Here is a 26862-nt window from a genome sequence, read left to right on the forward strand (position 1 = left end):
TAACACCACCAACAATGTCAGCCTGGAAATCCAACGCAGGATTGCTCTTGCCAACAGGTGTTACTTCGGACTGAGAAGGCAATTGAAAAGTAAAGTCCTCTCTCGACAAACAAAAGCTAAACTCTATAAGTCGCTCATAATTCACGTCCTGCTATTTGGTGCAGAGGCTTGGGCGATGACAGCAACCGACGAGTCGACGTTACGAGTTTTCGAGAGAAAAATTCTGTGAGCTGATCCTTTGCGCGTTGGCCACGGCGAATATCGCATTCGATGGAACGATGAGCTGTACGAGATATACGACGACATTGACATAGTTCAGCGAATTTAAAGACAGCGGCTACGCTGGCTAGGTCATGTTGTCCGGATGGATGAAAACACTCCAGCTCTGAAAGTATTCGATGCAGTACCCGCCGGGGGAAGCAGAGGAAGAGGAAGACCTCCACTCCGTTGGAAGGACCAAGTGGAGAAGGACCTGGCTTCGCTTGGAATATCCAATTGGCACCACGTAGCGAAAAGAAGAAACGATTGGCGCGCTGTTGTTAACTCGGCTATAATCGCGTAAGCGGTGTCTACGCCAATTAAGAAGAAGAAGAAGAAGAAGTTAATGCAACTTTGACGAGATGCTCAGCCCCGAAAGTAATACTGGCCAGAATGGACTTCAGAGATTGTTCCCACATCTTCAGGAGGTAATCCTTTTGGCAATATTTCGGTTTCATCTATAAAAATGCCACGTTTTTTTAATATATTGTGAAAAATTGCACATGTGTAAACAAATAAGGCATCTTTTGAACGTTTGTACTGCTATGTACGTTCTTTTGAAATCAAGGAAACGTGATTTTAAAACTCCAAATGTTCTTTCGATCGTGTTTCTTGCTCTTATACGCTTAATATTGAAATTTGGTTAATTTGGTGTTTCAGGATTTGTCACCGGTGTAAGAAGCCATGGCTATAATGGATATGCTGAATCACCCAAAAGCCATTTAAAGGCTCCATAAGAATGTTCTGTTATAACCTTTATCATTGCTGGCGAAGTTGTCCATATACCCTAGTCATGGAAAGAGACGAAAAATTTTGCATTAACGTGCCGAAAAATTAGTGCATTGTCACAAACCTCTCGAAAAAATTATTTATTAATTACTTAGTAAATATAATACTTAACCATTCAACATTAATGCTATAATACCCTTTTCTATTCATGTAATCATGTAGCACAACTGTGGTTGACAAAGCAGGTGAAATTATGGCAACATGACATGCTCCAATTAGACCCTTAATTCCAAATTTCGAATATAATCTGAAATAAAATTGTTGCAGAGCGATTTTTTTTCTTTAAAATTGGACTAGAAATTACCCATCCTATTGCATTCATCAACAGAATTAGGAAACCGCTCTTCGGCATGTTTACGGTCCACCATAAATTTACAAATTTGTTCAATGCTACGGAAAATGCTGAATTAGCTCATCAGAGCCAATATCCATTTCCCACGCAACACTGGCATGCGCATTGCTTAAAGAATAGAGAACTGAAATAAACAACAGAAATATGATTGCATGAAGACATACTGTTCCTTTCAAGTTAAAATTTAACTCACCCGAAGGTCAAAGGGAATCGAGGTTGTTGGTCATACCGCTTCAGTTGTTGGATGAGGTTCCAGCACAAAGATTTCGGAAATCGAAAAAAAACAATTCTTAAACGTAATTTCCTCACATCAAAAGGGATCTTCCTTGTTGCACAAAAGCGCCTACGGGTGTAGCTAAGATAAATCAAAGTGCCATATCCATTATTGCAAAATTTCTCGTTTTTTTTCATTATGATATTAAGCCAATTGCATCCTCTATTATTGCACTCTTTGTTTTTTTTACCTGTTTTAAGGTAATAGTAAATTAGAGACTGATATTACTCAATTAGAAATAAATAGATTTCATTGCAGACTAGTCTCAAACGAAACAACAACAAATAGTTAACAGTAACAACCATTGAAGGTCAAAAGGTCAAAAACAGATGAAAAGAGAACAGAAGATAAATGAAAACGTAATGAAACTAGTGAAACTTAAGTCGTGTTCTTTTACGGCTTTTCGCACAATAGAGTACAATTCGTAAAACGACATATCGTTACATAAATGTGCCAAAAAAGGGTACATTGCTGCAGTTTGTTTGTCAATTCAGAGCGGATGTATCAGTAAACACACAACGATTTCACCGCGAAAGTGGAATCTAAACAAACAAAAAATTAACAACATGTTAGTACATTGGATGCAGTAAACATTGTAACTGGCATAGTACAAGTTGAAGAAAATAAAAGTGTCGAGGCAACCGTTTTAATAATCAATTTACAGACATATAATATATTGAATAGCCCGAAAACATATATATATGTATATGCATTTGGACAGCAGTCTATTCCAATATTGGGTGAATTGCTCAATAAAACAAAGTGGAAATAAGCAAAAACGCATTACTGTAAGAGTTGCAAATATAGAAAATGGTAACGATCTATTTGGGCTAGATGTCTTCAAAGAAATTACACAAATTGACAAACGTAGTTGATAGAGGTGAATATATCAAACAAATTGAAGATTTCTACAGTAAATTCGAAACAATTTTTGACAATTAAATGCTGGCGTGATAAAAAATGTTTAAGCAATGCAGGCCATTGCCACACCAACATTTTATAAAATCAGTAACTTGGCGTCAACAATTGCCTTAGCACCAAGGTCAAATGGGTCGGTAAGAATATGCGGTGATTTTAAAACAGCAATTAAGTCACAATTTTATATTGAGCAATATCCATTGCCAATATGAGTCACTTTTGCATGCTATACGACACTGTACACTGTACATTTTTCGAAATTAGATTCAAAAGCTGCTTATTGATAGATGGAGTTGGATGAAGATTCCAAACAAGTAATGGTAGTCAATACACCTTTAGGATTGTTCCAGTATCAACGACTTCTTATGGTATTGCCACCGAACCCGCAATTTTCCAGCGCTATCTTGAACCACTCCTTAATGACATAAAAGGACGTGGAAAATATTTGGATGACATTATTATAACCGCACAGTCATTGCAAAAACATGTAATATCATGTTTCGACCGACACTAATCCGTGAGGTTAGGCTGGTGAGCAGTTTAACTCACTAAACCACTGCATTTTACAAGATTTCGCCATGCAAAAATGACACTTCAAAACCACTTCACCGAATTGAGCCACGCAAAAATGACACTTCAAAACCACTTCACCGAATTGAGCCACTCTAAACCTTCCTGCGCATCACTGATTTTGCGCCATCTGTTGGTCGTATTTGTTTAATTACAGCTGATTTTGGCACTACAAACTGTCAAAGTGAAAAAACATCTGACACAACTTTGGCAAGAGAAAATGCCACAGCTTCGCTCCTCAAGACAAAACCTTCATATTTATGAGAAATTGTCCAGCGCCATGATATCTGTTGGTCGTATATATTTATACGCACAATAAAAACAAAATAAAAATTATGAAAAAACGTACATTATTAAATATTACTTATTATTTTAGGCAATTAAAGCAGATAATTGAATCACCAAGCAGTAGGCGGCTTCAAAAATTTGTGGGTAAGTTTTAAGTGTATTGAAATAGGTTCCATAATTCACAATGAAATGAAAAACGTTTATGGAATGTTTTTTTACGCTTTTATTTGTTTGTTGTATGTCCTTCATATGTATGCATATTATCAACTACGAAAAGATTCGGCGAATAACAGAAGGTTTCAAAACCGGAGCATACTCTTGCAGCACCCTGAAGGTGGAACACTTCTCCAGCCTGCTGAATGGCACTAAAAGTATAACCCCAGGAGAAGGTGAGCCCGATTTCCCCACCTATGACGATGGAGCAGACGCTCAATTGCCCCACTATGAAGAAGTTCGAATAGCAATTACCCGTCTGAAGAACGACAAAGCGGCGCAGGCCGATGGATCGCCGGTCGAGCTATTCAAACACGGTGGCGAAGAACAAGTTCTTTATAGAATATGGTCGGACGAAAACATGCCCAATGATTTGAATTTGAGTGTGCTCTGCTCAATCCACAAAAAAGGGAGACCCCACAATCTACGCCAACTACCGTGGAATAAGCCTTCTCAACATCGCGTATAAGGTTCTATCTAGCATATTGTGTGAAAGATTAAAGGCCACCGCCAACAAACTGATTGGACCTTATCTGTTTGGCTTTATACCTGGTAAATCAACAACTGACCAGATATTCACCATGCACCAAATCCTGGAAATGACCCCTAAAAAGAGAATACACACGCACCACCTCTTCATCGATTTCAAAGCAGTTTTTGACAGCATGAAAAGGATGTGCTTTTATGCCGCGATGTCTGAATTTGATATCCCCGCAATACCAAAAGCTCTGTCAGGATCGGGAAAGACCTCTCCGAGCCATTTGATACCAAACGAGGTTTCAAACAAGGCGTGTTGAAAATATTGATATCATTGGCCTTAACAACTGGTTCGCTGTTCTGCTTTCTACAGACCGGATAAGAAAGCAAAAAAGTCTGGTAGTGAACGAGGACAAGCGTTGCGCAATGGCCACGGCGAATATCATATTCGATGGAACGATGAGCTGTACGATATATACGACGACATTGGCATAGTTCAGCGAATTAACGCTGGCTAGGTCATGTCGTCCGATTGGACGAAAACCGCCAGCTCTGAAAGTATTCGACGCAGTACCCGTCGGGGGAAGCAAAGAAAGAGGAACACCTCCACTCCATTGAAGAGACCAAGTGGAGAAGAACTGGGATTCGCTTGGAATCTCCAATTGGCGCCACCTTTTCGAAAAGAAGAAACGACTGGCGCGCTGTTATTAACTCGGCTATAACCGCGTAAGCGGCTTCTACGGCAGTAAACAAGAAGAAGTCGGAACATGATATAAAACGAGTAGAACAAGTAATCACAATACCGGAACGGTATCAAATGCATAAAGAAAAATTTATATTTTATTCATCGGAGATTATCTTTAACTCTTTAAAAAGATATTCTCTGCTTACACGTAGACGTAAAAAATTTTGTTATTTCAAAATCATTATAGCAAAATATTCTTGGACTCTTGCATGATGGACATTGGGAAACAGTATGAATGAAGCAATTAGCACGACATCGCGTTTGGTGGCCTTATATCGATGATGTCATAGCAAAAGTGACACGTCAATATAAAATCTCTAATGTTGACAATCCAGCTCCCAATAACCAGCTGTCAATAACTTAGTTAGCCGGAAGCAAAAGCACAAGGGAAACGCGTCCATATTGCCTTTGTTGGCCCGATAATCGATTCTTTGTGGCTTACATGCTGATACACTCATTCGCCATTCCATTCGTGACATATCAACGAAGTCGATCCATTAGATGCGTCGTAATCAAAAATTTCTAATAGGAAAACCCCTGCTGAACTTCTCCATGGTCGTTCAGTTCGAACAATGTCCCATTGGAAAAATTATGATTATGGTAAAGTCAAACATAAATACCATAAGATGTCATATTACCAAACTCAAACCAAGATCAAACGCAGAAGGTAATAGCAAAACACCTATCATAATACCGTCATACCAATGGATACCTGTACCCAAATCGACATCATTCACCAACGGTTATACATATTGCACGCAACCAATAATACCGCAGTAGATGGAACGATGAGCTATACGAGATATTCGACGCAGAATCCGCCGGGGCCAGCAGAAGAAAGACCAGTTGGAGAAGGATCCAATCCTATCTACCCTGATTTGTTGTTAAACGAACTCCTTGATTTTGCTGGTAATTGGCATGATGGAGGGGAATCACGCATAGTATGGACAGCATTTTCATCAAAAGGCAAGTCCAGAATATGCTTTGAGCCAAGCAAAATGAATATAATGAGCACTGATTTGTTGGGAAACGAACTCTTTAGTTTTGCTGGTAATTTACATGGTGATGAACGAATTTTTCAATGCACCGATCCATGCAGCGAAGAAGGCAAAGTTGTTCTTTAACTCCCAGAAAATTATATTGCTGGATTGGCATCCAATTTTGGCCGAATGGGGTAAATATCATATATGCGTGCTAAAAAACCTGGTGGCGTCAATTCCTCATCGTGTCCATAAGGGTATCCAATTTACGTATTAAAAAATTCGATGATATTTGATTTACAAATAAATGGATATGTACTTGTATTGAAATATTTTTTTGCACATATAAATATTTAAATTAAGAAAAATATGAATATAATTTTATTGTTTAATATTTAGTTATTTTAATTATAAAAGCCAACATAATATATTAATTATTTGAATTTGATTAATTTGGAGTACGACTACTTAAACAAATAACGAAGTACATTAAACAACAAGTACTAAATAGTGCTTGCTTTTTACCGGAATATTTCTTAAAATAATTATATTAAAATATAGGACTACCTATTTTCACTTTAAAGTAAGCTATGTGTTAATACAGATTGTCTGCTAACTCCATGCTTAATTTTATTAAAATCGCCCCTGCCGCTTAGTCGTGAAGAAGTAAGAAACCCTCTCACAAATCACAGTATTGTGATTATTGGCAAATTGAGCTCATTTTTTTAAACGAATTCGTTTTACTTGCTCATTCCATTCAGTGCCATTTTATAACAAATCTTGAGTGTGCATTTTTGGTTGTATCATTATTGGCGAAAGCTATCCTGTTAGGTCGAGAGTATTTGTCTTTTGGTGTTGACGTACATTGAGCACATTGACAAGAGTTAATCTGTTATCGCATTTCATTGAATTCCTTTTTCTAATCTAAGAAAGTTTGTTTTGTGTTTTTTTTTCAAATTATTAAATAGTTATCTCCTTTAGAGTGAACCCGGTTGAATTTGGTGCTTTGACCACTTAAAATAGTGATTACCACCCTAATAAAAAACTGTGGCTAGCTGATAAAACATCGTATACGTATGTTATTGGAGCACAGAAGTTGCTAAAGGAAAATTTGTTTCACAGATTTTTGCCTGTTCATGCAATCTCCTAACGGCTAAATGAAGTGCGCAATTGATTCTTTGAGCCACTGAAACCACTCGTACCCTTGCTGTTATTTTATCTGGCCTAACTATTCCATGATGTGGAAAATAAAAAGACAAACATCTGCCTTTTGATATTTTTTAGGTCGAAAGGTTGTTAGGCTCTTTTCCATGCTTAGGAATTGCAGAATAGCTGAGGTTCTTGATTGTTTTCGCAATGTTTTTTATTTACTTCATAACTTGGAAGAAATGTGGAACATTAGACATATTTTGTTATATTTTTTTATTGCTGATATTTGTAAATTAGAATTTTTCACTTACCCTTCATTAACATTTGTATTAACTCTATGTTCCTCCCAATTGTGGGGATTTTGGGATTACCTGATTTGGTCGTCGCAACCAACCCTTAGCTTTATGAATATGATTTCGTTAAAAATTTTCGAAATTAGTAAAGGCTTTGTACCTTAGTATCTGCTAGCTATTAGGAAGAAGAATATTAACAGTTACTCTTCCAAATAGAGAAATACCGAGAGGGCAGAGAACCGAAAAACCAGCGGAAACTGGCACGGTTAAATTCTAAAAGGTTGTGTCGATAAAGCGTGCCTGCTCTTACAAAAAAAGTCTTTAGCCATAATGTCCAAAATATTTTCCATTAGTTGAAATTTTTGAATCATAAGAACAAAACGAAACTACCGGTTTTGACATTGTAATGGGTTTTCGTCCATAGCTGAGGTATGCTCAGCCGCTCCAGGGTCAGCCTTGGGACTCACGAACCCTTAGCAAAAAAAGACGAGCTTTATCCTCGTAAAGTTGTATCCACACCCCACCCCTTATGTGGACAGCCAGACCAGCGTGATGTGTACAGTGGTGATGAAAACGAACGAGATTTGCAAGCCAGGCGTTGACGCTCGTTGAAGCTGGCACGGTGATGAAAACGAACGGAATTGATGAGCCAGGCGTTGACGCTTGTTGAAGCTGGCACGGTGACGAAAACTAAGAATGGAATTGATGAGCCAGGCGTTGACGCTTGTTGCGACTGGCACGGTGATGTATACGAACGGAATTGATGAGCCAGACGTTGACGCTTGTTGCGACTGGCACTGTGATGGAAACGAACGGAATTGATGAGCCAGGCGTTGACGCTTGTTGCGACTGGCACGGTGATGTATACGAACGGAATTGATGAGCCAGGCGTTGACGCTTATTGCGACTGGCACGGTGATGTATACGACGGGCTCCTCTGTGTAGGAGAGATTTCGTTAATAGCCAACCGTCTTCGTTGGCCTCCAGCTATCAACTCCCAACTGTACTCCACTTACATGTCGCCTGTTAGTCGCGTTAGTTTTAATAACGGTGCCATACGGTACGTAAGCAGCGGTCCTGACGCTGTTCAAGGCAGCGCAGGTGTGCTCCTCATAGTAACGGTCGAGCCTTTGCGCGTACCGATACCAACCTCCTGCTTACTGCTATTATTTGATCGTCCTGTTCGGCGAGCTGGAGCAAAAGATCGCATTTGGAGTGAAGTGCTTGCTTTTATAGCAGCATCGCGCAGCTTTCGTCACCGTAGCGAGGTAAGTTGTATGCGTATGGTGCGTTAGTACGTATGGTGGAAAGCTCTAGCAGCTTTCATCATCGTAGTGAGGTAAGTTGTGTGCGTAGTCAATGCGGTGAAGTTTAGTACGTATGGTGGAAAGCTCTATGTTGAGGTATGGTTTTGACGTAAATTATTGTAAGGTGGTAAAAGCCACGTTACAGTCCCCCCCTCATTTCGGACAATGATACTTCGCTGGCGGCAGGTGGAAGGAGCGGTTTCGATATCCCACGATGGTTCGGCTGGAGGCTGGCTGGCTGGCTGTCCTAGTTGGCGTATGCCGTGAATGGGGAGCGGGTGTGAGATCATACAAATTCAGGACGCATCGTCTACTAGCGTAACGCACAAATACTAGATCGCCTTCTAGGTTTTTTAGGGCCAACCGTCGGCCTCGGTAGAATAGCGTTCACTTGGAGCGCTTCATTTTGATTATCTGAAAAGAGATGAGCAAACAGACGCTTCGATTAGTGTTGGCAATGTCTGCTGTTGCGTTACATTCGTGCTAAGTGGCTCGGAGCTAGAGTCCGTAAGATCGGTAGAGAGTGCGCTAGCAGCTACTCAAGTTTAGAATTCGGTTGGCAACTGTTTTAGATCTTGCAGATGCACATGGATGGTACGCCCACCTGGTGCGTTAGGATTCACGAGTTCGACTGTACTGGTCGACTTGAATTTTCTGACGATATACGGGCCAGAGTATTTCGGAGCAAGCTTCTGTGCAAAGCTGTTTACTGCGGAAGAGAGCGGATGATCTCTTTTGAGTACTTTCTCGCCGATAAGTGGCTTCCATGGTCGTCTGCGCAAATCGTAGTATTTCTTCTGGCGTTTTGCTGCATTAGACAAGTTGCGAGAAATTTCTTGCCAAAGCTCGGTGAGTGTCGGCGCGGTGGTGGCTTCTTCGTTAGGCACGTTCCCTTCTTTACGGATTTGTTTTGGTGTAGCCGGTGTGTACCCGAAGTTTATCTCAGCTGCTGATGTTTTTGTCGAGTCGTGTTGTGATCTACAAAATCCGCCGTTACAACTTCCCATGATCGTGAGCATTGCATGGGGGCCATCATCCCGGCAGGTCGGCCTTGGTCTTATTTTCGGCACATTGTTGGCATCGACGAACATATCTGAGTGCATCCCTATGCATCCCAGGCCAATAGTACGCATAGTTTCCAGCATGGTGACCTGGATAGCTTATTGCGTGGGGCGACGTGTCGAAAGAGCCGGCCATCGATAAGTTGGTAATCGGGGTGTTTCTTCGGTTGATCGCGTACCTGGCGCATACGTCTTTCATACCATCTATCCGGTTGATCATGGACGGCATGCAAAAGTTCCGCATCGCCTCCTTGGTCTTTCAGTGGGCATATGGATAGCGCATCGGCGACTACGTTGAGGGTACCTTTACGATACTCTATTTCGAAGTCAAACTGCTGTAGCTCTAGTGCCCACCTTGCAAGTCTTCCGGATGGGTTCTGCAGGGTGTGAAGCCATTTAAGTGAATGATGGTCGGTGATTACGGTGAAATGATAGCCCTCCAGGTATGGTCGCATTTTCCTTATACCCCACAATACGGCTAGGCACTCCTGTTCGGTGGCAGAGTACCGCTTCTCCAACTCCGTCAAGCTGCGATTGGCGTATGCTACGACCCGTTCTTGGTCAGAATAGCGCTGAAATAACACTACGCCTAGTTCTTCTCCGCTGGCGTCGGTCTGCAGAAGGAAGGGCCTCTCGAAGTCGGGGCAACCCAGGATGGGTGCACTAGTTAGTTTTTCCTTTAAGACTTGGAATGCTTCTTCTTGTTCGGAACCCCATATCCAACGCTGGTTCTTCTTTAATAAGCGGTTCAGCGGTGCTGATATTGTGGCAAAGTCTGCTACGAAACGTCGGTACCACGAGGCTGCTCCTAGAAAGCGGCGTAATTCTCTAATGGTGGTAGGCGCTGCCATATCGCTAATGCCTGCGACTTTGGCCGGATCTGTGTGAATACCCTCAGTGCTGACTACATGGCCCGAGTAATGGAGGCGTTGCTGCACGAACTTACACTTTTCAAAGTTGATCTGCATTTGGTTTTGCTGGAAGCGCGTGAACACCGTTCGCAAGTTGTCTAAGTGCTCTTCAAAAGTGGTTCCCAATACAGTGATGTCGTCCAGGTAGGCATCGCTGGGTTGCGTGGATAATACCTCTGCTTTAATGGCCGGTCGTGTTTAAGACGAATTATGTGTTCGGTGACTGTGCTGGGGCCGGTGATCGTCGAGAATACTGTCGCGTAGCAAGATGATCGGTAGGTGCCTGAGTGCTTAGGCGTGCAGCGGTGAGGGGTTGACCATCGATGGTGATAGTCAGGTCCCTCTTCCTCAGGAAATCCATGTCTAAGATGACATGTTCCGAAAGCGTCGGTAGAGCTGATACAAGTAGGTGCGTAGACTTGTTACCCAGCTCTATAGTAACAGGATACATTTTCGTGCTAGGTATATACGTCTGGTTAGCTAGCTGAATGCGACGTGTCTGGCGTCTGGCTTTGATTTTGTGGTTATCCAGATGGCGTTGAAGTTCTTTACCGATGTACGTGAGCGTGGCTCCGGTGTCCACCAGAGCTTCTATCTGCATGCCTGCGACAGTAATGGGTACGGAATCGTTGCTTTGAGTGCTGTTGTACTGGGTTTGGACGGAGTGGCTCGCACTGTCGCATGTGTGGGACAATTGCAGTCTCGCGACATGATTCCGTCGCGTCCACAGCGGGAGCAGAATATTCGCTGCTGGTTGCGGCATTGGCGCCTTCGGTGTCCCGGCTGCTTACATCGCCAACAAACTTTCTCGCTGCAATAGTTAGTCCTTACCGCCGTCAAACAGTGATTGGTGTTTCTTGCTTGCCTGGTCTCCTCGCCTTTTAACAATTCGAATTCTTCCGTTAATTCGAGTAGTTCGTCTACGCTGTTGAAATCGCTCTGACGGACATATAAGCGATATTCTACCCTTAGACCGTCGTATATACGCTCGGTGTGATCTTCATCGCGAAGTTTCGGGTGCTGGCGAATAAGCGTTTGGATAGCCAGCACATAATCCTTTGCCTTCTCTCTGGGAAATTGCTTGCGCTGATGGATGGTTTCTTCCAGATGTGCAAGGTGTCGTTTCGGTAAAAAGAACCGTTCAGCCTCGTAACGAAAGTCGTCCCACGTGTTCATGACGTTACGTTTTACACGAAACCATTGCAGCGCTTTGTCTTGCAAAATTTCCGGCATCGTAGCAAGAAGCTGGTTATTTGCTATAGAGTAGCACTCGGCGAGTTCCTCGCATCGCTCTAAAAAGTCAAGTAAATTTTCGCGACCGCTGTAGCGTATGTTCCATCGCCGCACGGAGTTCATAACCTCCAAATCTGGCAATTTTGCAGCCGATATGGTGTTGTCACGTGTTGCTGCCGCTTTGCTGGGGATTCTTAATGTGGTGGTTGGAACAAGTATGGTGGCGTTACCTTCCTCCTTCATTTCCCTTTCCAAAGCTTTTATTAGGTCCTCCGTGGATTTATTGTGGCGCTTTGCACGGATGCAGGCGCTCAGCTCGCTACGGAGATCTGCTACGGTGCGCCCTTCGACAGCGATGTGGTGTCGTCTGCACTCGGTGACTAATCGTTCCTTCTTTAGCCAATAGATCCAACTCGTCGTATCTGTCTCAAGCGTTAGAGCCTTCTCCGCTGAAGTACTGCGATGCTTAAAATTGTGTAGGGGGTGTGGCGAACCTGATTCATGAGCGTTGGTGACTGTTTCATGTTTTTCACTGTCACTCACGAAGTCAGGTCCCTGCTCGGGCGCCATTTGTAATGGGTTTTCGTCCATAGCTGAGGTATGCTCAGCCGCTCCAGGGTCAGCCTTGGGACCCACGAACCCTTAGCAAAAAAAGAGGAGCTTTATCCTCGTAAAGATGTATCCACACCCCACCCCTTATGTGGACAGCCAGACCAACGTGATGTGTACAGTGGTGATGAAAACGAACGAGATTGGCGAGCCAGGCGTTGACGCTTGTTGAAGCTGGCACGGTGATGAAAACGAACGGAATTGATGAGCCAGGCGTTGACGCTTGTTGAAGCTGGCACGGTGATGAAAACTAAGAATGGAATTGATGAGCCAGGCGTTGACGCTTGTTGCGACTGGCACGGTGATGTATACGAACGGAATTGATGAGCCAGGCGTTGACGCTTGTTGCGACTGGCACGGTGATGTATACGACGGGCTCCTCTGTGTAGGAGAGATTTCGTTAATAGCCAACCGTCTTCGTTGGCCTCCAGCTATCAACTCCCAACTGTACTCCACTTACATGTCGCCTGTTAGTCGCGTTAGTTTTAATAACGGTGCCATACGGTACGTAAGCAGCGGTCCTGACGCTGTTCGAGGCAGCGCAGGTGTGCTCCTCATAGTAACGGTCGAGCCTTTGCGCGTACCGATACCAACCGCCTGCTTACTGCTATTATTTGATCGTCCTGTTCGGCGAGCTGGAGCAAAAGATCGCATTTGGAGTGAAGTGCTTGCTTTTAAAGCAGCACAGCGCAGCTTTCGTCACCGTAGCGAGGTAAGTTGTATGCGTATGGGGCGTTAGTACGTATGGTGGAAAGCTCTAGCAGCTTTCATCATCGTAGTGAGGTAAGTTGTGTGCGTAGTGAATGCAGTGAAGTTTAGTTCGTATGGTGGAAAGCTCTATGTTGAGGTATGGTGTTGACGTAAATTATTGTAAGGTGGTAAAAGCCACGTTACAACATTATGAAGCTAGTATGTACAAATTGGAATAACGACACAACAATATAAAGGGTGATTCATTTCAAGGTGCCCTACTTTTTAAAGAAAAAAATAATGCTGGGTAGTATAAATTTCACTAGCAGGAACTACTGCACTGTCAGTTTTTTACTCTCTCAACTTCTACTATCTTCAACTAGTTTCTGCTGTTTTTTCTTGTTGGGTTAAGAAACGCTGTTTCAGCAGCAACTTAGTTAGCTAGGAATAGTTAGCAGTTAGAAACAAGCTTATGCCGGAGTTCTGTGCTATAATACAGTCACAATTCTCTAAAATTAAAATTTTAAATTAGACACAATTTTTGTGACTTAAGACGATTCTGCAATTCAGTACGTGATGGTCACAAAAATCTCTCAATTGAAAACGGACAGGTCAGAACAGATCTTATATTTCATTATTGAGAGATGTATTTACACTTGAATGAAAATAAACAAGTCGATAACAAGTTTTAAATTTTCTATAACTTATTCAAATTATCAATAAAAATACAGTCAACCCTTTGTAAGTGAGAACTAGATAAGTGAGAAAACTCTATAAATGAGAGACCGTCCTGTTTGTCGGACTTACTCAGTTTAAAGTTAATCAATTGCGAAGGAAAGTTCTGTTCTGCGTTATGTCAAAACGGAAAATTAATCTACTGTCATTAAGTCATAAACTTGAAATAGTGAATGCGTTTGAATCCGAATAAAAAATACTTATCCAATTCTTTAGAGTTTGGAAGTCCATTTTACGTTCTTTGTTCCACTCAAAAACTCAGTTCTCTTTCATGAGTTCATGTAGACTATTAGCTACGCTGGCAGAATTTGAAACGATCCTTGATAATGATGACACAGTCAATGGAAATTTCAAAATTCATATAGATTTTTGGGAGTGGGCTAGTCTTTAACTGCCTCCATCTTGTCGTTAGCTGTGTAAATGCCCTCCGTTGACCCTTTGTGCCCTTAGTAGCCCATTTCTTTTTTTTGAAGAGGAAGCACATCATCGGGCTCTGCATTGGACCAGCTCCGTTGAAGAACCTCTTTCAGCATGTACTCTTTTCGGCTGGCTCTCTTTAGTTTAACGATTGAATGTGACATTTGATCGATCGTCCTCAGTTTTACATTCACCTCCAATTGAATTATTGGGCTGATTACAGTTGCGTGCAGCATGACCATTTTTTCTGCCGTTGCGTGTTTTCTTCAACTTTTTCAAGTAATTGGTTTCCCAGGTGTGATCTTCAATTTCTCCAAACGACAATTTTGGACATCTCGTATCACATTAACCAAGGTCTGAATTTTCATGTCTTCGCATAAGTTAAGTGAGCTAACCTCTCAATCTCTGTATAAAACTTATTGGCTCTCTGGTGGCGATTTTGCAACTCGATTTCTAAGATCTGCTTGTTCTTACTACCATACCGTCTTTCTAATGTACTCATCAACCCATCAGTTGTTATATAATTGCTCGATTTAATTGTAGCTCGCGGAGAGGGTCTTTCAATTCATCCACTTCAGTTTTAATTTTATCTCTCGCTCTTCCGAAATCTTTTGCTATTTCTGTGCTCACCTACGATATCCACACATTATATTCTTTCAACTGTGAGGACAACTGCGCTGATGTAAGTATATCTTGAGCTGCGAACTACGCCTCCAAACACGTTTCTAACTGTGCCAACATTTGTGTTGACACCTCTGCTATTTGTAACCTCAATTGCGATTTACGTGTATCCTACTCCTTCTGTTGAGTCAATATCTGCGACAACTCAGCTGAAATAGTGTTCGTGTCCATATCCTTTAATAAACATTAAGATTGCGTCTTTTCTTCTATCTTCGCTGTTTGTGCATCTTATTCCAATTAAAAAACATATGTATTCGTCAACAATAATGTAGTACGTAATCGTGATTGTTATTCAGCTTTTATTCCAGTAAGTGCTTAACCATGTGCTAAAATTACTTTATTGGTTGTGGAATTTTCAGATCGTTAAATTTTGAAATTTTGGAATAATATTTGGAGTTTGATTACTAAATTGTTTAATAAAACTCACATCTTAATGGCCAAACACTTAGCAGTATTAAAATTAAACTAAACGCCTATTAATATTGTAATCTGTAACTTGTGTAAAAATTAAGATATTTTGATGAAACTTGGCATGCGGGTTCCTTAGTACAAACACAATTACGAGTTTGTAGGTGGGCGTAATCGGACTACTGGCGACCCCCCAAAACCATTAACCGTAAACCTATAAAGTGCCATAACTAAGCACTTAATTAGAATATAGAACTGCAATTTGGCACAGGGGGATCGCAGTAGCAAGGGCCATCCGTGGGTGAACAACTTTGAAAATGTTCGTGTATCTTCGCCTTCTAATAAATTCAATGTAATATACATATATCCTTTAAGCTACAACAACCAAATTTACCTAGTGCAAATATTATACAAGTTCCTACCGACAGTGTGAAAATGAATGATAAGCTCGCTCACTCGCCAAATAACGGTACCTTTAAAAACTTCACAAAGCGTGATAACTCAATAACTAAATACGCTAGCGACATTCAACTCTACTCGCGAGATGGTATAACAGGGATTTAAAGGAACCGAGGTCAAAATTGAAGGATGGGCGTAGTACCGTCCACTTTTGAGTGAACATACATATCTCGGAACTCGCCAGATCAATTTTCACCAAAGTTAGTATATCACGCCTAAATAATAGTGCGAATATGAGTGAAATCATATCACAACATTTACATATATGTATCATAATTTTGAATTTCACTTGATTCTTTCACTTTCCTGTGTATTAATCAAGAAGAGATTAATATAAAGGTATCCAATTTTGCACTAATCCAAACTAAATTTCTTTAAAGTATTACACCTCATGACCAAAAACTGCCCAAATCCTACTAAAACTGTTCAATCCCCTGGGTATCGAATATGTTGACCCCAGAGCCTATAGTTATGTTTTTATCGAAAGTCTCGGTCAATGTGTGAGATATATAATTGAAATTCCGACAGAATTGGTTCCTGATAGTAATGTGTCTCTGTGCTACAAATGGGTTGGATCGGTTTAATACTTCGCTTTGGCCCCATACACCTAATATTAAGATTTTCGAGCTTCCGGGTGACTTTATACCTCACATTACGTCCAATATGTGAGTTATCTTAACAAAATTTAGAGACTGTGTTTTTCTTATAATGGTGCATTTTTGTGCTTCCCTTCTTCTTTCTTACTGGCGTAGACACCGTTTACGCGATAAAGCCGAGTTAACCATAGCGCGCAAGTCGTTTCTTCTTTTCACTACATGGCGCCGATTTGAGATTCCAAGCGGAGCCAAGTCCTTCTCCACCTGGTCTTTCTAACGGAGTGGAGGTCTTCCTCTTCTTCAGCTGGAGTGTTTTCGTGCTTACGTAAGACATGACCTAGACAACGTAGCTGTACAACGTCCGGTGTGTTTTACGTGGGCACCTGCTGACGACAGCCTTACTCCACGGCGCTCAAAAGCACAGCGGATCAAATCAATGCGTTGATCAGCGCCCTGAGAATGCAAAGCATTTTCAGTACCAATTGGCAGTGTGGAATGGACACACTAACCACCTTGGTAGGGTTCGAGGCCCATCTAAAACCTCTGCCGTGCTTTGGGTCCGGCACCTGGTTGCAATGCAACTACACATTCAACTGACAAAGTCAGTTCTTCCCGCGATTTGGGTTTTAACCACAACCACCACGATACTCCCCGAGGGGCCAGTCCGCACGAGCAGGTTGGAGCGAACTCCAAGGGCTCCTGCTCCCCGTGGTACCAGAATTAAGTCTCTGGTCAGACCTCGTAGCCGAAACTACTACCAGTTGAGCTTCCATACGGCTCTGGACTGGTGGCCAGGGGTTTGACCCCATACACACATCACTTACACACACCAATCATACAGAAGCTAACCCTAATTTCCAGCTAACCGCCTTCGCCGCTTAAATAATTCACGCGCAAACGACCCTAACTGTTCGGTATTCCGACTAGTGGAGATCACACCACGAACATCTAATCGTCCATCAGTCCAGCTAATCCCCATACCACCCAAATCCCTAATGTCCGAGTACATCGGGCACTCCGCAATCAAATGCGACCAATTTTCTAACCCCGCCCCACAAAAACACCCCGACGTATCCGAAAGGTGCCTCTGATGCAAAAATGCATTCAGAGGCCCATGCCCCGTAAGCAGGAAACCCAGACTCAGACAAAATCTGAAGTCTGAGTTATCCACAACGAACCCCACGTCCCGAATGTACTCGTACGTCACTCGGCCGTTAGGACTATTGTCCCAACGTTCTTGCCACCTACACCTAACCCTATCATCTAGGAGCCTCTTGCTCCCTAGATATCCCTCCCTCTCCACATCATCGTCAGAAATCCAGTCATTCCGCAGCAATGACACACTCAAACCCCTTCTTAACCTGAATGCAACAGCACGCTGTATGACAATCAGGTCAAGAGGAGGTGCACCTAACAAGACCTGCATCGCATCCGTAGAGACGGTGCGACATACAGGCAAACATGCAAGCATCATGCAACGCTGGATTGAGAGGAGTTTTTGAGACCCCCAGACAGTCGTGGCTGTCTCCCACCATACAGGGGCTCCATAAGTGGCATAGGCCACAAACAAGCCACGATATATGGTGCGGACAGCACGACGTCCGAGACCCCAATCGCTCCTCAAAATCCGTCGTATTTTGCCTACAGTTGCCTGCAGTCGCTCCTTTACATTCGCCAAGTGTGGAGTAAAACACATCCTTTCACTTATGGTCAGTCCCAGATATTTGACTTGCGTCACATATCTGATGCTGACCCCGTTCACACGGACAATCGGTGGACGACCCGATGACAATCTACCTTTCAGCAGCATTGCCACCGTTTTGTCCATCGATATGTCGACCCCCACACCTAAACCCCAAGAATTAACGATCTCTAAGAGATCTCCTCCCGTCCGTTCTAGCTCAGACCTCGAGCGACCTTCGACCATAAGAAGAAGGTCGTCCGCATACGCACAACATTTACAGAGTGGCTCGAGCTGCCCAAGAAGAGTGTCCATCATAAGGTTCCAAATATATGGACCACAGATGGAACCCTGCGGGCAGCCTCGAACAACTCCGACCTATACACTCCCATTCATGCCGACAAGAGAGGCCTTTCTGTCCGAAAAATAACTCCGCCAAAGGGAAATTTCCGGACAGCCAAGCTCCTCCAGCCGTTGCACCACTCGATCCCAGCTTAGGTAATCAAACGCCCCTTGAAGTCAACAAATATGCCGAGGATATATTTGTTGACATTCTCCCTAACGACACTCTGAACGTAGAACCACGCATCCTCTATACTGCGTCCTTTCCTGAACCCAAACTGCCTATCCGACCACATACCCCGCGTTAGCTCCTGAAGCCGTTCCACCATGAGCCTTTCCAGCACTTTCCCAAGTACTGGAAGGAGACTTTTACACATCTCTCCGTTCAAACCATCAAAACCTGGGGACCGTTTAGACCTAACCAGGCCAAAGGCGTACCCCAACTCCCCATCATCTAATGGTGGGACTGGCGCCTCTTGTGCTTGAGGTACCAGCACCTCCGACCTAGGAAAGAACGCACCTAACAGGACCCCCGCACACTCTCTCCACGACGACAACAGAGTGTCACCGACGCGAAGAGAGGTAATATCCTCCCTCCTACGACCCCGGCAGATCCTATAGACCTGACCCCAGGGGTCGTTCCTATTCTCTCTCACAAAACTCCTCCACTCTTCCTCTTTACTTTTCACCAGCATCTCCTTATATTCCCTAACCGCAGAACTAAATTCATACCTAAGCTGGGACAGCCTATCAGAATTGGACCGCCGGGCGCGTTGAAACTTTCGCCTCAATCGCCTGACAGTCCTCCTCTTCAAGGTTAACTCATGCGTCCACCATTTAATTTTACTAAGTCTGGAACACTCATACCTACCAAAAACCCTATCATTAACCCCCCACACTACCTCATATAGACGAGCAATCTGCTCGTCAACCCCCAACTCCTCAAACTCTCTAAGCGGTATGCTAAATACCGCTTCCCTAACCGAGAGTCCATATTGGTTCCAGTCAGTACCAGCGGTACGCCATCGCCGCAATGGACTCTCATAAGGCAATGGAGGGGATTGAGGGGTAACCATAATTTGAATCAAATTATGGTCACTCAATCCCACCCTCCCTTTACCTCCCATCTAAAGCTAAAAGCCCTACTTTCTGCCTCATTCATAAGCGTCACGTCAATGTCACTTACGCCCCCAGGCCCATCAAACGTATACCATTCGCTCGGCTCATTCAAAATGTGGAGGCTTTTAGCCACCACTCATTCGCTTAATGCCTCGCCTCGACTGTGGCTTTGGTATAACGTAGCTGTACAGAATGACCGACAGAAATGGTAGTATAGAAACTGCCATTCCGAATGTGATGATGTGATGGGTCGTGTGAAATCTTTAAAGAATCCACCAAAACTTCAATAGTGGTTAAATAAATCAACTCGTAGAAGAAAGCGAACTGCTTCTCACGATGTCTAAACAAGGAGAAAAACACTCCCACCTAGAGTAAGTTCTTACCTTTGAGTCTTGATTCATCTTCAAACTGAAAATATTACTTGTCATCGTGTTCAAGTATGACACCTTCGTCAAAGCTTGGAATCTCTTCCAAAGCAGCAGGGGTCGTGGGCACTGGTATTTCGACCAAATGCGGGTATGAAATTGACTGCTTCCGTTTTGAATCATCTCTTTTAACATTAGACGAACAGAAGTGACAATCATCACTAAGGTTCTCCTCTCGCTCAATACCATAGGAGTCGCTTATCGGAAAGCTTTTAATGTTTGTACAAAGTAATGATAGTTATGGTATACTATACATTTTAAAACAGTAATCCAATTTAATATTCGGAGGATGGAGTCATGTGTAGATGTTCACGCAAGTGAAGAACGTTTTATGATCGCCATTCACTTGGGAGTGGCCAGAAACGATTCTTTTACATATGACTCAAACAGCTCACGACTTCCGGTCTTTGACCAAGTATCCTCTGGGTAGCCTAAGAACATCAGTTTGAAGGCGAGCTAAAGTGAGAAGGCGAAACATCCCTTTTGATGACGACCATGGCAAATGAAATAAGGACTACGAATTGAGGGCATGCACCTGGAATGTCCGGTCCCTTAATTGGGAGGGTGCCGCTGCCCAGCTGGTTGATGTCCTCGTAAAAACAAAGGCTGACATCACCGCCGTCCAAGAAATGCGATGGACGTGACAAGGACAGAGACGATTAGGTCCTTGTGGCATTTACTACAGTAGCCATATAAAAAAGCGCAAGTTTGGTGTGGAATTCGATCAAGCCAAATACAATATGACCACAAGGAAATGTGAATAAAAGAAATACCTTTTTATACTATTGCAACATGTTGCTACACTGTAACAGTTTTGTTCATCTTACGATTGTTTGTAACAACTAAAAATAAACGAGTTGACAAGTTCGTAGATGGGCGTAGTCAGAACACTCCCACGCTCACAAAACGACATTAAATAAAAATCTATACAATTTCATACCTAGGAACTAAACTAGGATAAAAAAATGTCCTTTAAGCACTCCAACCGATACTGTAAAAATGGATGAAATCGTGTGATAATTAAGGCCACTCCACGTATAACGATTCCATTCAAAACTACTAAGGACGCTACAAGTCAATAAATAAATACGCCAGAGACATTAAATTTTACACCTAGAATAAGACAAGAGGACAAGAGTCAGGGTCAAAAATGGATATTTGGGTGAAAACCTATATCTCAGCATCTAGCCGACCGATTGGTTTCATTTTACATCCTATGAAAGATGTGCCAAAATCATTTGCTAACAATATTAAAAGTAATATATCGTCACCTAAAATGCAAAACAACGTATCATCAAAAAACATCGAAAATAAGTTTCATTGTTTGTTAATACTATAATCATTTTATAACCAAAACTCAACTTTTGTTTCCATATGACTCGTTTCTATTATATCGTTTTTCCTTCGCCTGTCAATCTATGAAAAATAATGTTACGTTTTTTTCATTTTAGGTGACAATAAATTAGATTTGTTAAAATACTTTCGAAATCCTTTTTTTTAACTTCAAAACATCTGCCACGGTATAATAACTAACAAAATGTTTTAATATTAGTGGCTCTCGACTTGTTTTTTAGCAGAATATCAAATTTGGGAAAATACATACAGTCTGACGTTCACTGGTTCTTATAATGTTCATTCATACATATGTATCTCATATATAAGTTAAAATATTTGCTACTTTTGTCCAGAGACTAGGAAAAAAGTAACACATCGCCATTCCATAGTTTTCTAACTCTCTCCAATTGCAATTATAACAAGCTGCCTCGTTCTGAGTTATCTCGTATTTATATGCGTACCTTGTTTGATATGTTTTGGTTAACAAACAAATTTTAAAATAAATTTTTTTTCTTCTTTATTTGTGTAAAATTTATACAAAATTATTTTTAAATATAATAGTAATAATAATTATTAAACAAATTATAATTTTACCTATATATTTCATGTGTAGGTACATATACTATATATGTACATACTAGATATGCAAATATATTTAATTAACAAATATATTGTATAAAAAAGATCGCTAATATCTTAAAATAAAGGTTAACTAAGTAGAATTAGTATTATCTTAAACAAAAGATTAATATAATAATAATAAAGAAAAATGATAATAATATCTGAATGAGAAGATTAATTACTTAATTAATTTTTTCACTGTGCAGACCGCTTTAAACTCATAAAACAAACATTTGATTTCACATACTTTAGATATTTTAGCAAAGAAATTCTGAAATTTTTGAAAATAAATATTTTAAACTCGGTCATTTCCGGTGACCACTCAGAAAAAAGATGCGCCCGTGCTGGCAGGATAACTCCTTAAAGGATCAACTAAAATGAAAAACACTTGTTTTTTTAAACCTTGGCTTAGAGCACATTTATAAAAAAATAAAATTTCGTGCCATTTTTTTTCAAATAGTTGTAATGGAAAAATAAATCCCTTGTCATTAAGACTTGTATCTTAAAGACCTGTGTAAAATTTCATGAAGAGTTGAGTAGTTCACAAGACATCTTGCTATCCATTTTCAAAGTGTCGAGAAAAACGCGTTTTAAGATAGGCACTTAGCCTATTTAGCCTCGAGGATACAAATTCTCAAGGATGTATCTCCGAAACTATCACTTGGATCAACTTTAGAACAATATTCTATAGGTATTGTAGAATTTAATAAGACAATAAAAAATCGCTTTTTGAAACCCGTACACCCATGTAACCCCTCAGTTATATGAAAATTATTATCAAAAAATCGCATAAAATTCATCCAACTTACCTTCTTGTTTTACCGGCGCGAATGACTTGTGCCTTTCAATCTTTTTTTTTAAATACCCTTTTTAGTATGTTTTTTTTGGCACTTATGACAATTATGTTTCCTCATTCGTGGATGTTACCCATAGTAGATAAATTTGTTAGCGAATAGGTTACCAATATATTATCCATAACAGATGTATTTTTTACCAACTTGCTTTTAATATTTAAACTAAATGTTAAAACGAATTAACAACTTTAAATTAGTGTATATAGTATATCATATATAATTATCTGTTAAAATATGCTATATCCTTATACAACAAATTTACAGAAGAGAAATTATTTTGCATATTATATAACAATGAAATAAAAAAAATTTGATTTATATTTTTTTTATAAGGAGGCACTCTACTCAAATATTCTACTGTGTGTAAGCATCAGTATCAGTATCTACTACTTTTTCTGTCGCTTTTTTAAATTTTAAATATGGTGACTTTTGACTGCACCTTATGGGTTTCTAATGAATGATCCAAGTAGAGATACTTTTTCCAGTAGCCTTTTTTTGACACATTACGGGTTAATCTTGACAAACTGTCATGCTGTTTTTGTTCAGTATTTATTGACATTTCATCGTGTAAAAACTGAATAACGTTTCCAAATCGTTCCACTTTATTTACAAAATTTACGCTTTGTAAAGAATGTGTTTCGCGCGCTTCGCTAAACTTTTGATCAACATAATCGGCCTACTGAGCGAATCATTCGTAACCCCATCACCCTTCTTGAGACCTAGCATTCATTACTGGAAAATATTCGACCGAACATACGACGCAGTGAAGAATATATACCAGTCTTAGCTGAGAGTGTACACGAAGCCCGTGGAAAGTCGATTCGGGGCCGTTCGCCGCAACTCGGACTAACGTATGGAACGATTTGGCGCATTTTAGGTCGATTTCTTAAATTTAAAGCGTACAAAATAGAGCTTCGCTTTATGAGCTCTTGAAAATCTCTAAGAATATTCGATGATTACGAGCCAAATTTTCCGGATAATTCCGCTTCGATTCAGGCCTTGGAGCAAAACATTACGCGTGTCATTTGCCAGTTACTAGTCGAAATGCTCAAACAAGTAATCAAAAATTGGACTCAACGGATGAACCACCTCAGACATTGCCGCGGCCAATATTTGAAAAAGATAATATATATTTGAAAAATATAATATTCTTTCGAATGAATTCCCCATTATATTTGAAGTTTCCGTGTGTAGGAAATATCACACAGATCCACTTTATTAACGTTGAAGCGGTAGATTAAAATATTAGTTTTATGTGAGTAATATTTCTATGAATATTTTTTTAGATTTGCGATGACAAACTTATTCTTCGTCATTCCAATGGAAATTTTCCTGTCTCATGCTAATACTCCAGAATTTGGAGAACATCTCTTCTTCTTCTTCTTCTTCTTCTTATTAATTGGCGTAGACACCGCTTACACGATTATAGCCGAGTTAACAACAGCGCGCCAGCCGTTTCTTCTTTTCTCTACGTGGCACCAATTGGATATTCCAAGCGAAGCCAGGTCCTTCTCCACTTGGTCCTTCCAGCGGAGTGGAGGTCTTCCTCTTCGTCTGCTTCCCCCGGCGGGTACTGCGTCGAATACTCTCAGAGCTGGAGCGTTTTCGCCCATCCGGACAACATAACCTAGCCAGCGTAGCCGCTGTCTAAAATACTATGTCGATGTCGTCGTATATCTCATATCTCATAGATCGTTCCATCGAATGCGGTATTCGCCGTGGCTAACACGCAAAGGACCATAAATCTTTCGCAGACCTTTTCTCTCGAAAACTCGCAACGTCGACTCATCCGTTGTTGACATCTTCCAAGACTCTGCACCATATAGCAGGACGGTAATTATGAGTGACTTATAGAGTTTGGTTTTTGTTTGTCGAGAGAGGACTTTGCTTCTCAATTGCCTACTCAGTCCGAAGTAGCACCTGTTGGCAAAACTTATTCTGCGTTGTATTTCTAGGCTGACATTGTTTGTGGTGTTTACGCTGGTTCCAAGATAGACGAAATTATCTACAACTTCAAAGTTATGACTGTTAACAGTGACGTGAGTGCCAAGTCGCCAGCACGACGACTTTTTGTTTGATGACAGAGATATTTCGTTTCTTCCCATTTCTTTTGCTTCCCTGTCCAGCCTGGAGAAAGCAGAACTAACGGCGTGGGTGTTGAGGCCGATGATATCATTATCATCGGCACACGTCAGCAGCTGTACACTCTTATAGAAGATGCACCTTCTCAATTTAGTTCGGAATCTCGAACTATTTCTCCAAAATCAGGTTGAAAAAGTCGCACGATATGGAATCGCCTTGTCTGAAACCTCGTTTGGTACGGAGCTTTTCGTGTTGCTCAAAGTCAGCTTACACAGCCGTATTAGTTTTGCGGGGATAACAAATTCAGACATCGCGGCATAAAGGCAGCTCCTTTTCGTGCTGTCGAAAGCAGCTTTGAAATCGACGAAGAAGTGGTGGTTCGATTCTCTTCTCACGGGTCTTTTCCAAGATTTTGCGCATGGTGAATATCTGGTCGGTTGTTGATTTGCCAGGTCTAAAGCCACACTGATAAGGTCCAATCAGTTTGTTGATAGAACCTATATGCGATGTTGAGAGGCTAATCACACGGTAGTTGGCGCAGTTTGTGGGGTCTCCTCTTTTATGGATTGGGCATAGCACACTTAAATTCCAATCGTTGGGCATGCTTTCGTCCGACCATATTTTACAAAGAAGCTGATGCATGCTCCTTATCAGTTCTTCGCCGCCGTGTTTGAATAGCTCGGCCGGCAATCCGTCGGCCCCTGCCGCTTTGTTGTTCTTCAGGCGAACAATTCCTATTCGAACTTCTTCATGATCGGGTAATGGAACGTCTGCTCCATCGTCATCGATTGGGCAATCGGGTTCTCCTTCTCCTGGTGTTGTGCGTTCACTGCCATTCAGCAGGCTGGAGAAGTGTTCCCTCCATAATTTAAATATGCTCTGGGCATCAGTGACTAGATCACCTTTGAGGGTTCTACATGAGTACGCTTCGGTCTTGAAACCTTCTGTAAGCCGCCGCATTTTTTCGTAGAATTTTCGAGCATTACCCCTGTCGGCCAGCTTATCAAGCTCTTCGTACTCACGCATTTCGGTCTCTTTCTTCTTCTGTCTACAAATGCGTCTAACTTCCCTCTTCATCTCTCGGTATCTATCCCATCCCGCACGTGTAGTGGTCGATCGTAACGTTGCGAAGTAGGAAGCCTGTTTTCTCTCCACTGCGACACGGCACTCCTCGTCGTACCAGCTGTTCTTTTGCACTTTCCGAAAACCAATGGTTTCGGTTGCAGTTGTACGTAAGGAGTTTGAAATTCCGTCCCACAGTTCCCTTATACCGAGTTGTTGACGTGTGCTCTCAGAGAGCAGGAGTGCAAGTCGAGTAGAAAATCGTTCGGCTGTCTGTTGTGATTGCAGTTTCTCGACGTCGAACCTTCCTTGTGTTTGGTGGCGGGCGTTTTTTGCTGCACAGAAACGGGTGCGAATCTTAGCTGCAACAAGATAGTGGTCTGGGTCGATGTTAGGACCTCGGAGCGCACGCACTTCTAAAACACTGGAGACGTGTCTTCCGTCTATCACAACATGATCGATCTGGTTGGTAGTTTTTCGATCCGGAGACAGCCAGGCAGCTTGATGAATCTTCTTATGCTGGAATCTAGTACTACAGATAACCATATTTCGGGCCCCGGCGAAATCAATCAGCCTCAACCCATTTGGGGATGTTTCGTCGAGGAGGCTGAATTTACCGACCGTAGTGCCAAAGATACCTTCTTTGCCCACCCTGGCGTTAAAGTCGCCAAGCACGATTTTGACATCGTGGCGGGGGCAGCCTTCATAAGTGCGCTCCAAGCACTCATAAAAGGCATCTTTGGTCATATCTTTCTTCTCTTCCGTCGGGGCGTGGGCGCAAATCAGCGATATGTTGAAGAACCTCGCTTTGATGTGAATTGTGGCTAGACGTTCATTAACCGCAGTGAATGATAGTACTCGGCGACGGAGTCTCTCTCCCACCACGAATCCTACACCAAACTTGCGCTCCTTTATATGGCCACTGTAG

The 26862-nt window shown here is 41.8% G+C and overlaps 1 long non-coding RNA gene across 2 annotated transcripts in view; it reads right to left on the minus strand.

The window, feature by feature from the left end:
• Positions 1-1111: 1111 nt before the first annotated feature.
• The window catches only part of LOC126764294 (uncharacterized), a 43639-nt gene continuing 17888 nt past the window's right edge, over positions 1112-26862 (minus strand). Inside the window, exons 2-4 of one of the 2 annotated variants that reach the window (XR_007667900.1) lie at positions 1593-1754; positions 1352-1523; positions 1112-1294 (exon numbers count right to left, since the gene is read on the minus strand). This is a non-coding gene — a long non-coding RNA (uncharacterized LOC126764294). Of the gene's footprint in view, positions 1295-1351; positions 1524-1592; positions 1864-26862 lie in introns of both variants that reach the window. The other variant, XR_007667899.1, reaches the window with a different exon arrangement.

Source organism: Bactrocera neohumeralis, unplaced genomic scaffold, assembly GCF_024586455.1.
Source record: "Bactrocera neohumeralis isolate Rockhampton unplaced genomic scaffold, APGP_CSIRO_Bneo_wtdbg2-racon-allhic-juicebox.fasta_v2 cluster09, whole genome shotgun sequence".
Taxonomy (NCBI): domain Eukaryota; kingdom Metazoa; phylum Arthropoda; class Insecta; order Diptera; family Tephritidae; genus Bactrocera; species Bactrocera neohumeralis.